Source organism: Dermacentor variabilis, chromosome 1 (assembly GCF_050947875.1).
Source record: "Dermacentor variabilis isolate Ectoservices chromosome 1, ASM5094787v1, whole genome shotgun sequence".
NCBI lineage: Eukaryota > Metazoa > Arthropoda > Arachnida > Ixodida > Ixodidae > Dermacentor > Dermacentor variabilis.
The window spans coordinates 289,317,466-289,328,124 of record NC_134568.1 but is presented as its reverse complement, the minus strand read 5'-3'; positions in this window follow the sequence as shown (position 1 = coordinate 289,328,124).

Below are 10,659 nucleotides of genomic sequence, written 5' to 3'. Positions count from 1 at the left end.
AGCTCATCGCTACACATCGTGGCATCACTTCTGAAACACAAGCCAGCACTGCACAAACGTGCAATCTTCGTATCGATGAAGCGCGCACACACAACACCTACGAACACTATATGCTGATGTGGGCGATCGCAAATCTTTTCATTTTGGCGCGTACCGAACTAGTGTCATGCTTAGAATGCAGGTGTGTGCGATGGCCTTCACGTTTGTAATGCACATGCAAAAAACTGCCTAAAACACACGAAATCGGCGGCTTCATTCCTTCCGATCCTCGCGTAAACACAACGCACATCCGTCTGTTTCCTTTGGCGATCGCACGTACTGAAGACTGTCAGGAAGAGTACAGCTGCTTGTTACGTTAGACAAATAGCTTTGCAGGTGCTGAATAGCTCTTGCAATCATCACAATAAACCGCACAAAAAACAAACGGCCGCTGAAGCCTAGGGGTCTAGGGCTTGCGCCCCGCTTCGCTTCGAACCAGCGCCATGTTTGTGCGGTCGCCGTACGGATATGCACGGAGGCAAAAGTTCACGACCGCCTCTCGTGACGTCACGTCGGCCATTACTGGCGGGCCGCTGGTTTGCGGTGCGGCGTGCGGCCATGGGCGGTTTGAGCGTAAATCGGCCCTAACAGCCAGCGATAGGGCCGGTAGGCCTAGCTAGACAGACGACGCTTACGATCCAACCCGAGCTCGTCGAAGAGCGCTTATGTTTGCCAAAACAATTAACACTGTACACGCAGGTAGCGCGTAATTAAATACAGTTGGTTTACTCGACGCAGTCGTTGCGAAGGGCAAACGTGCAAGCGAAGCGAACAGCGTCGCTCAGACGGTCGGTGTGGGATGTCTGCCCGCGAAATGCTCTCGCATCGCGGCTCCCGATCTCGCCAGTAGCTTAGTGCTAGTGTACTGGGCGCTGCTTTGCATAACAGGCACACGTTCGAGATAATTTCACTGAACTGGTAACTATTTCTTGTCGGAAACAAACTGCAGCAGGCAAGGAAAAAAAAAAAAAACACTGCGAAACACCGGCCAGCCAGCGCCGCCTCCGTGGAGGGAACGTCGGAGAACGTCACATGTCAGCCGCGCTGTCATTGGCTGTGGCCTGACGACGGTACGGTCGCCGGTCGCGTTGGACGATGAAAGTCTGCCCGGTTTGCCGCACGCCGGGCGTCCGATCCGGCGCTTCGGCACGGCAAAACACCTCGATTCCGGCTGCCGTTCCGGCTCGTCGGACGCCGGATCGGACACCGGATCGGACACCGAATCGGACCGTGTCTCCCGCTTTAACAGGTCTCTCTTTCTACATAACACAGACACGTAGCCGCTGCCAGTCCTCTTCGTAGCTTCAATAGCTTTCAATTCAAGAGTATGGCGGTCCCTCAGCCGCTTCCATAGTTTCAGGCACTCTTCGACTGAAACAGGGAAAACAAGACAAACAAACAGGCGCTGAGTGCATAGCATGTCCGGAGACGTACACACAGACGTGCGTAGTAGCATTGACGCTCGTGTTGAGAGGCCGGAGTACATGCGTATCTGCTCCCACGCGTTGTTTTCCCGCTCCGCATCCCAGTAGTCCATTCATTTGGTGTCGTAGACACAAGGATGTTGCTGGACGGCCTCCAGAAACCTTTCGATTTCGGAGCCGCATGGGTCGGGCACGCTTTCTTGCGAAGAGGCCATCTCGTTCTGGCTCAGCCTGCCGAGTAGCGTGTCTCTACCTCGACGACAGAGGGCGCTAGGCGCTAACTTGCTCTTTAACTTGCTCGGCGCGGTCGGCGCGAAATGCAGTCGGTTGCATTCGGCGCCGGACGACGTCCGAGCGCGCCAAATGCCGCCGACCGCGTCGGCGCCAGATGCCGCCGGACTGTAGGAGGTCGTGTTTTCGCCAACGTAACGTCGCCATGACGAGCGCGCGCGCGTTACGTCGGAGTGTATTGGTGCCTTAAAGGTAAAGAAAAGTCAATGCACCTTTGGCGTCAAACGTTTAAACAACGTTAAACCCACAATGTTCCGGAATTGAAAATCTAAAGCATGACTTTGGAAATATCCAATGCACCTTTCGCACCAAAAGTTCATGAGAATGTTACACCCATAAAGTGACAGAATTAAGATTCATGTGTTCCGTAGATTCCGTGGCCTCCACGAGATGCCGCGACGAGCCCGCTCGCCCACAAAACGCCCCTGGAAACTGTGCTCGGATGGGGCTCCTTGGCGTTGTGCGACTCCCGGTACATGGGCGCTGCCGCGAAATCCAGCCCGATTTCGCAATGTTCTCGCTGAAATTTCTTTTCGAACGGGAAAAGGCCTCCCCACCCCCCCCCACCCCCATTCTAGACAAAATCCAGAATTGTTTCCAGCGCCGGAGTTTGTTTTGGTCGGCGGTGCATGACAGCACGAAAAAATTTCGGAGGAGCCCCATAAGCCCCCCACCTCCCCCCTGGCTACGCCCCTGATCCCTACGTATGGACTACAGGGTGCGAGGAGGCGTTCCGTCAGCTGAAGTATCTACTAACTTCTGGGCCTGTCTTGCGCCATTTCGATCCCGACACCATGACTGGGCTACGCACTGACGCGTTGGTGTAGCGTTGGCGCCGTCCTCGTTCAACTCCATATGGGCGCCAGCACGTCGTTGCGTACGCAAGTCGGACAGTGCAGACGAGAGCGGAGCGAGATTACACTGTCACCGAATTGGAATGACTGGCAGTATAGTCTTCGCCATCCTAAAGTTTCGGCCATAGCTGTACGGTCGTCATTTCAAGATAGTGATGGATCATCATTCCCTTTGCTGGCTTGTTGGACCGCAGGATCCTTCTTGACGGCTGGCACGTTGGGCGTTGCGCCTTCAAGAATATACCTCTTCTGTTGGCTGCAGGAGCGGTCGGTGTCACACCGATGCAGACTGCTTGTCTCGTTTCCCCTCGCCAAACTCAACCGCTAACGATGACGACTTCGACGACTATGTTGCCAGCATTACCGAGTTTCCTGACCTCAGCACCCTTAAATGTGAACAACGTCGTGATCCTACACTCATACCCCTATTGGATGCTGCCCGCACGTCGGGTCAGACAACGCCCTTCATGCTGTGTGAGGCCTGCGTTGCGAAAAGAATGACTCTGCCGAAAGCGCTTCCTTGCTCCTAGTCGTTCCCGAACGCCTGCGTACTGCTATTCTTCGCGCCATGCATGATGACATCACATCTCACCTTGGCTTTACTCGCACGCTTCATCGATTACGCCAGCGCTTTTATTGGCCGAAGCTATGGAAGAGCACAAGACAGTACGTTGCAAGTTCAGGCAGTTCAGGTTGCCAATGTCATAAGAAGCCGGCGCCGCCTCCTGCAGGCGTTTTGCAACCAGTGAAACCACCTACCTTACCATTTGAAAAAAAATTACCGACGATTACGTTACTTCCTAATGCGAAATTTGAGCGCAGCAAATAAGCTGTTTCACCTTTTGGATAGATTGAGGCAAAGAAATCGAGCAACACATGTATGCGCTATCACAGAATTTTTTTTTTTTCACACGTATTCCTTTAACAAAGACTCCACTAACAGTTCTTGACAGTCATGAAGGAAGCTTTGTGGTCGGAGAAATAGACTGATATATGTTCGACTTGGTACACCAATGCTTGATTCTCAAAGACGAGATCTATACAAGTGGCTCGCGAGGTTGTCACAGCCGTGGGGGAAGCAGAGGCTAAGCGCCGCCGCCGAGAAGACCCTGCCGTTCGCGCCGCCGAAGCGGAGGCTCATCGCCGCCGTCGAGAGCAACCAGCAGTAAGCGAGGCTGAAGCAGAAGCTCATCGCCGCCGCCGAGAAGACCCTGCAGTTCGCGCCGCCGAAGCGGAGGCTCATCGCCGCCGTCGAGAGCAACCAGCAGTAAGCGGAAGCGGAGGGGGGCGGCGTGTACACCCAGCGGCAAACGATGGGGGCAGAAGCGCGCGCAGCAAGCGGACAACACGATAAAGGGAGGAGGGAAGAGATAGCAGCGATTCCTCCTCTTTCTGCATGGCGGCGACGGTGTTCTATGCAGTCACGTTATCTTGACTCTCTAGCGGCGTCAGCGGCATCCAGCGGTATCAGTCGGTCGCTGCTAGCGCTGGGGGGATGAAAGGGGGGCGGAGCTGGTTACGAGGCCGACGACAACGCCGACGACGACGCGAAACCCAGGAACGGACGCCAAAGCGCTGCGCTCTAAAAGTTGGTATCGATTTGCTCGGACCCCTTCCCAAGCGCTCTACCGGCCGTCGCTGGATTATTGTGTGCGTCGACTACTTGACGCGCTATACTGAGACTGCGGCGCTTACCTCTACTACCGCCACCGATGTGTCGTGCTTTCTGCTTCATTCTGTCATCCTGCGTCACGGCGCTCCACGTGTAGTGACCGTGAACGGCAATTCACCACCGACGTTGTTGAAGAAAGCTGCGCCTTTGCGGTTCTACTTATCGCCATTCAACGCCGTACCACCCACAAACAAATGGCCTAACCGAAAGCACGAAGCGTACGCTTACCAACATGTTGTCTCTGTATGTCTCAGCTGATTACAGGAATTGGGATGCTGTGTTGCCCTTTGTCACGTACGCATACAATACAGCCAAGCACGAAGTAACCGGGTATGCGCCTTTCTATCTGTTGTACGCTCGCAGTCCCCAAACGCGTTCTTGGACACAATTTTGTCATCGACACTAAACGAAGACAAATCCATTTCGCAGACGTGTCGTGCCGGAGAAGCGCGTCGGCTAGGTCGCTTAAGAACGCTGCCTTCGCAAGTTTCAACCAAGGCACGCTGTGACGCCCGTCATATACATGTACGTCACTTTCGCTCCTGGCGATCATGTGTTATACTCTGGACACCTCTACGGAAGAAAGGCTTGTACCGCAAGTTCATCTCAACGTACAGCGGTCAATTCGTGATACTCAGCCGATTAAGTGACGTCAACTACGTCATCGCAAAAGTGACCGCCAATAATCGCCGGTCGCGGAAGACTCAAGTGGTTCATGTGGCCCGCCTGAAGCACTACTCTCATAAGGTTCCCGAATCAAGAACTACCAATTATGTGGTTCCCTAACTCGCTCGGCGAGCTTCGTCTGTACCGGAGGAAGATGTTACGCTGCGTGGCGGAGGCGAAGAAAAGGAAATAGAACTGCGCGCGGCGCAGAAAATGCCCGACTGCCTGCGATCTCGTCTTTAGGCCCCTTCGATCATCTTGTAAATAAATCCATCTCATCCGTAACAATATGTAAAAGACAAAGACAATTATCAATAGCCAGGCAAGGGAACAAGAGTTCAGGATCGCCAGTCATCCTCTAGAGTCTGTGAATATCCTAGGTCAGGCACGTACCCAGGATTTTTTTTCGGGGGGCGGCAACCCAAGGTAACTTTTCTATGCAAATGAGAGGGAGTACCTTTACTTGTACAAATGTGAATAACGCCCACTATTCGCCATAAAAATGCGTAAACACACAAAAGAGAAATGAAATAAGGTGTATTTTACAGGTACGCCTGTGCGATACACCTCTCCTTTACTTGGCAAACAAAGAACCACGCCAAATGGACTCGCGCAGGAAAGAAGCGCAGGAAGAAAACTGCCAAGAACAAGAAGCGAAAGTGTAAAATAAAGATTACTTTAGTAGAATAGAACTTTAAAAACAGTAGTTGGCAACAAAGGCACACGGACCGCGCGGAGTTGTGTTACTCCGTCAACCAATGACAGAAGCAAACAAAATCGTTCTCATGCGGCCTTTTCAAAATGGCGTCGTACTTGATCCCTCCGGAGGGTCTGCTGTTCTTCAAGTCTTTTCATCGGCGGAAACAATGATGTGTGCAACAGACATGGACAAAATGTATCGAGTCTGAGCATTTCACTCTTCAAAAGTCTGCTGTGCGGTTAATTTCACTGCTGAACCCGTTTTACTCATGAAACTTCACTGCCAACTGAAGTGAAACTTCACAACAAATAGTTGTAGCGAAGAAAGCATGTTATTCCAGTTCAATAATTAACTAGGCATTCGCTATTCCACTATAATAGGCGAGGGGAAAGGTATAAAATTACGCGCTAATAATTTTATTCTTGTAGTTACCGCCTTATTTGGGTAACAGAAGAGGTTTGAAGTACAAATTATTTGCAGCCTCGCGGAGGAACAGTGGCTAGCGGTTATCTCCTATATAAATACATGTAAAAGGAGAATTCGTTTTTCTCAGCAGCAACTGCACCAAATTTGACGAGGTTTGTTGCATTTAAAAGAAAAACATAAACTCTAGTGACTGTTGGTTTCGAATTTTTGCTTTATATTGTCAATTTTTTATTGAAAATTATCAAAAATCGAAAATTTTCAGAAAACGAGACTATTAAGTTTACAACTCCGTCTTTCGGCAACAAAAATGATATCACAATTCTTTGAATTGCATCTAATAGTACATTTAAAGCGGGCAAAAGTGATATGTTACATATGATCGAGTCTAAAAAAAAATTAGTAATATGGAAATACACCTTTTGCAGAACCCTTGTAAGCAACGTGACGAATTCACATAAGACTTAAAATGACATATCGAATTTGTCCGCTTTGAATGGTCTAATGGATGCCGTTTACAGAACCGCGACATCTGTTCTTGATGCAGAGCTGTGGATTTGTAAACTTCGTGCTTCTACTTTTTTCAAACTGTCGAATATTTGAAAATATTTTTAACAAACTTCAGGCACTAAATCAAAATTCCGCTTCAAACAGTCACTAGAATTTAACTGTTTCTCTCAAATGCAACAAATGGCATTAAAATCGGTTCAGGGGTTATCTCAGAAAAACGTTTTTGCGTTTTACGTGTATTTGAATAGGTCGCCTCGGAGTAGGGCCCGAGTTAAGCTTCCTCTTAAATTGTATCCGACTATAGTAGCGTTTTTTGAATTATCTCTGGAAGAAATATACAGAAATATATATTTGCAAAGCAATCACAGTTCTTTTGGACCCCTCGTTTACTGCTCTAACAAGTGCCACAACCGACTCTTATTGTTATTTGGGAAGTTACGTAACGATGCGTGGCCGCCAGTCGCGTACAACCGCGTACGGCGCAGGAAGCTGCGACTCTACACGTACTGCGCCCACCGCGGAAGGTTAGAAAAACATCTACATAAGCACAGCAGAGAAGTGGCAACGTTAAGAGGCTCGAATGATAACTGCAGAAGCGTCATTCAGAACACACGGAATTGTCCTCCACTTCCGGCGGCGTTTTCTCTACTTCCTTTTTAAATAAAAGGATGTTGATCCATGAATATTTTCATAAACAACGGTTACATTTGTTAATTTTCGCTGTTCCTTCCTGTTTGGATGTTGCCTTGGCTCTCTCCCTTTTTAGATCGCTTAATTTCTGAAATCCTTGCTACTCTTGTTTCCAGTTGGCAATATTGCACGAAAAGAGCTTTACAATTAGGGAAAAGCCAGGCAAGTTAACAAGCGAAAGTCATATTGCCTATGAGTTTCAAGGTTATTGCAGGGATTGATGATGGATGCTATCTCGCATTATTTTATTTTCCACCTTCTCTAACCCATATCACGGGTATATGGTCCTGAGGATCTGTCAGCGTCGCGGAGAGACGTCACTCGAAGAAATAATGAAACAAAAAGAAAAGTTAAACGCAATTGGCATTTTCTCGGGCCGCAACTCGTTCCACGTGCATACAGGCCAGCTGACCACGAAGTGAATCCCTTTCCTGGTCCCTGGATCAGTCTAAACGAATAAGGTTGAATTTACGAACCAACAACGATGGGCGTGACCGTTGAATAGACAGCAACAACTGAATGCATCTCGAGTTAATCGCGCGGGCACCGAATTGATGAGGAAAGTGGCCATCACATCCCAGGAGACGCCGATAACTACCGCCATCCAAAAGAAGTGAAAAAGGCAGCAAAATGTTGACCGCCGAAGAGCTGTCAAGTCTCAACATTGATTTGGCGGCGCTTTAGGAATATGTGTGAGAAATGGTGGTGCGGGTGTGTGTGTGTGTGGGGGGGGGGGGGTATGCGTCTTAATTTCGGGGGGGGGGCCCCCCCGGGCCCCCCCCCCCTTGGGTACGTGCCTGTCCTAGGTCAATTACTCATAGGAAGCCCTGATCATAAGAAGGAAATTCACAAAAAAAAAATAAAAATGGGTTGGAGCGCATTCGGCATTGTCAGATCCTGACTGGAAGGTTACCATTAACATTAAAAAGAAAAGTGTACAATCAATGCATTCTACCGGTCCTGTCATATGGGGCGGAAACTTCGTGGTTAATAAAGAAGCTCAAGAACAAGTTAAGGACTGCACAATGAGCGATCGAAGGAAAGAAATGTTAGGCGTAACGTTAAGAGACAGGAAGAGAGCGGTGTGGATCAGAGAGCAAACAGGGATGACCGATATGTTAATTGACATTAAGAGAAAGAAATGGAGCTGGGCAGACCATGTAATGCGTAGGTTAGATAACCGGCGGACCATTAGGGTTACAGAATGGGTGGCAAGAGAAGGGAAGCGCAGTCGAGGACGGCAAAAGTCTAGATGGGGTGATGAAATTAAGAAATTCGCAGATGCTAGCTGGAATCGGTTCGCGCAGGACAGGGGTAATTGGAGATCGCAGGGAGAGGACTTCTTCCTGCAGTGGACATAAAATATGATGATGATGATGATGATGATGGTGATGATGATGAATAAGGTGTTTATGTTTTCTCTTCCCCAGCTTAAACTAACGTAGATGAAAACACGGGACCCAGCGTGAGAAGCCTGCCTTGGTTGTAAATGTTCTGAGCTCAGTGCCCCTTCTCAGTAAAACCTACCTCTGCACAGTGTCCGACAGTTTTATCCGCGTTCTCAATGTGTGGCGCCATTATGTGTGTGACTGTCGGCGCTTATAAGGAGACGATAGTGAATATTTGCTGCAAGGACGATAGCGATGTGCTGGTGTGACCATGTGTCAAAGAGGAAGGTGAGCTAATCTTCCGAGAATATAAAATTATCTTACTCACGAATGTTGCGGGCTGTTTCAGACTCCGCGCTGTATTATACGCATTGAGAAGTTGTCTTCGTGCACTGTGCATACGCGATGTATTTCGCTGCATTTTGTCTAGATTCGTAATGGCATAAAACTCGCACATTGGCGCTTAGTTTCAGGCAAGGGCATATGCGCAGCCAGTAAGTGCGAAGTCAGGCGACGGGCGGAGTCACGCTTTTCGTCTGCTGATGTTCAACACTTTCTTCCTTGAATCTAAACACGCTCTCTTCTCGTCGCCGTGTCGAATCATTAAAATTCTTGCATTGCATTGTCAATTCTTTAGTTAGGCTCTCAAATGATAATTACATTAACTTCGCGCCGGGATCATCAACGAGAAGACATCATGACCTAAACTTGATACCCTACTACGCACGTACTAACATGTTCAAATTCAGCTTTTTTCCCTGCTCAATTGAAGACTGGAATTCATTACCTGGGTCCATTCGCTCATGCTCATCCCAAAGTTTTGCAACCGCCATCCCAGATGCATAATCGTGCTCACCCATGTCTGGCAGCGTTTGTATAACTTCTTGTGTATTTTTCTTTCATTTTCTTTCATCAGTGCTCTTTTTGTAAAAGTGTTCACTTGTGTTTATTTGTGTATTTTCCTTTCATCAGTGCTCTTTAAAAGTGTTCACTTGTGCCTACCGCTGTATACTCCAATGTATTTTCTGTACCTTTTCTTAACCCACTCCTGCTATAGCGCAAATTGCGCTGCAGTATGTATAAATAAATAAAATAAATAAAGACGACGCGCTGTCTGCTCTGATTGGCCACAGCCCAGCGAGCCAAGTGCAGCCAATGGACGACGTCATAGACTCTGCCCGACACTCCACTCATCACGGAGGAAGGAAACTAAGGAGAGGCCCTGACGTCACTCTTTGTGAAGCTAAAGTGAAGCCGGAAGTGGGCGTTGCTCAAGGCGTTGCTCCGCCTGTCGGGCCAGCTCTCCTCTCTTGTTTACATTTCTCGCGAAACCACACCACGCTGCACGCAACCGTGCTGCTCGGACCCGCGCGCTCCGCAGCAATACCAAGTAATCGTAAGCACGTTAGCATGATTCCTCGAAAAAGGGCGAAATTTCCCGCGGATATTCCTTAGTCCGTAGCCATTGCCGTGTCGCGGTACATTGCGTACAGCGTTGCATGCGCGTTCATTTCACGAATTTTAGTTCCTCCTATCCCACCTGGCCACAGCAACATACGGGAGAGCACGGTCCACGCAACAAAACACGAAGACCAACGCAAACCTGCCCGCACGGCGCCTTTGCCACGGTACGAAACCTACTGAGCAACACGTGTGAGCGCACAGAACCAAAACAAAGCCGCCATTGTGGCCCGAAAGGCGTGGCCGCTACGGCAAAGAAATAAAAAATCAGCAAAAAAGAGGAGAATGTACTACGTCACTTCCTCCACACTTTTCTCCTAGCGCGAGGAGTGGGTAGGGCCTCTCCTCAGTTTCCTTCCTCCATGCTACTCATCTAATGGAACCCATATAGAATAAAGAGCCTGCACCAAGTGTACGTAAAAAAAATACCCCTACTATAGAGGTTAGAAAACTTCTCTTTCTAGCTTCTATAGCCCCACTGTTTCATACTGTGAATGTGCCGCCATCTAGCGAAACTGGTAGAAAAACACGTGCCTAACAC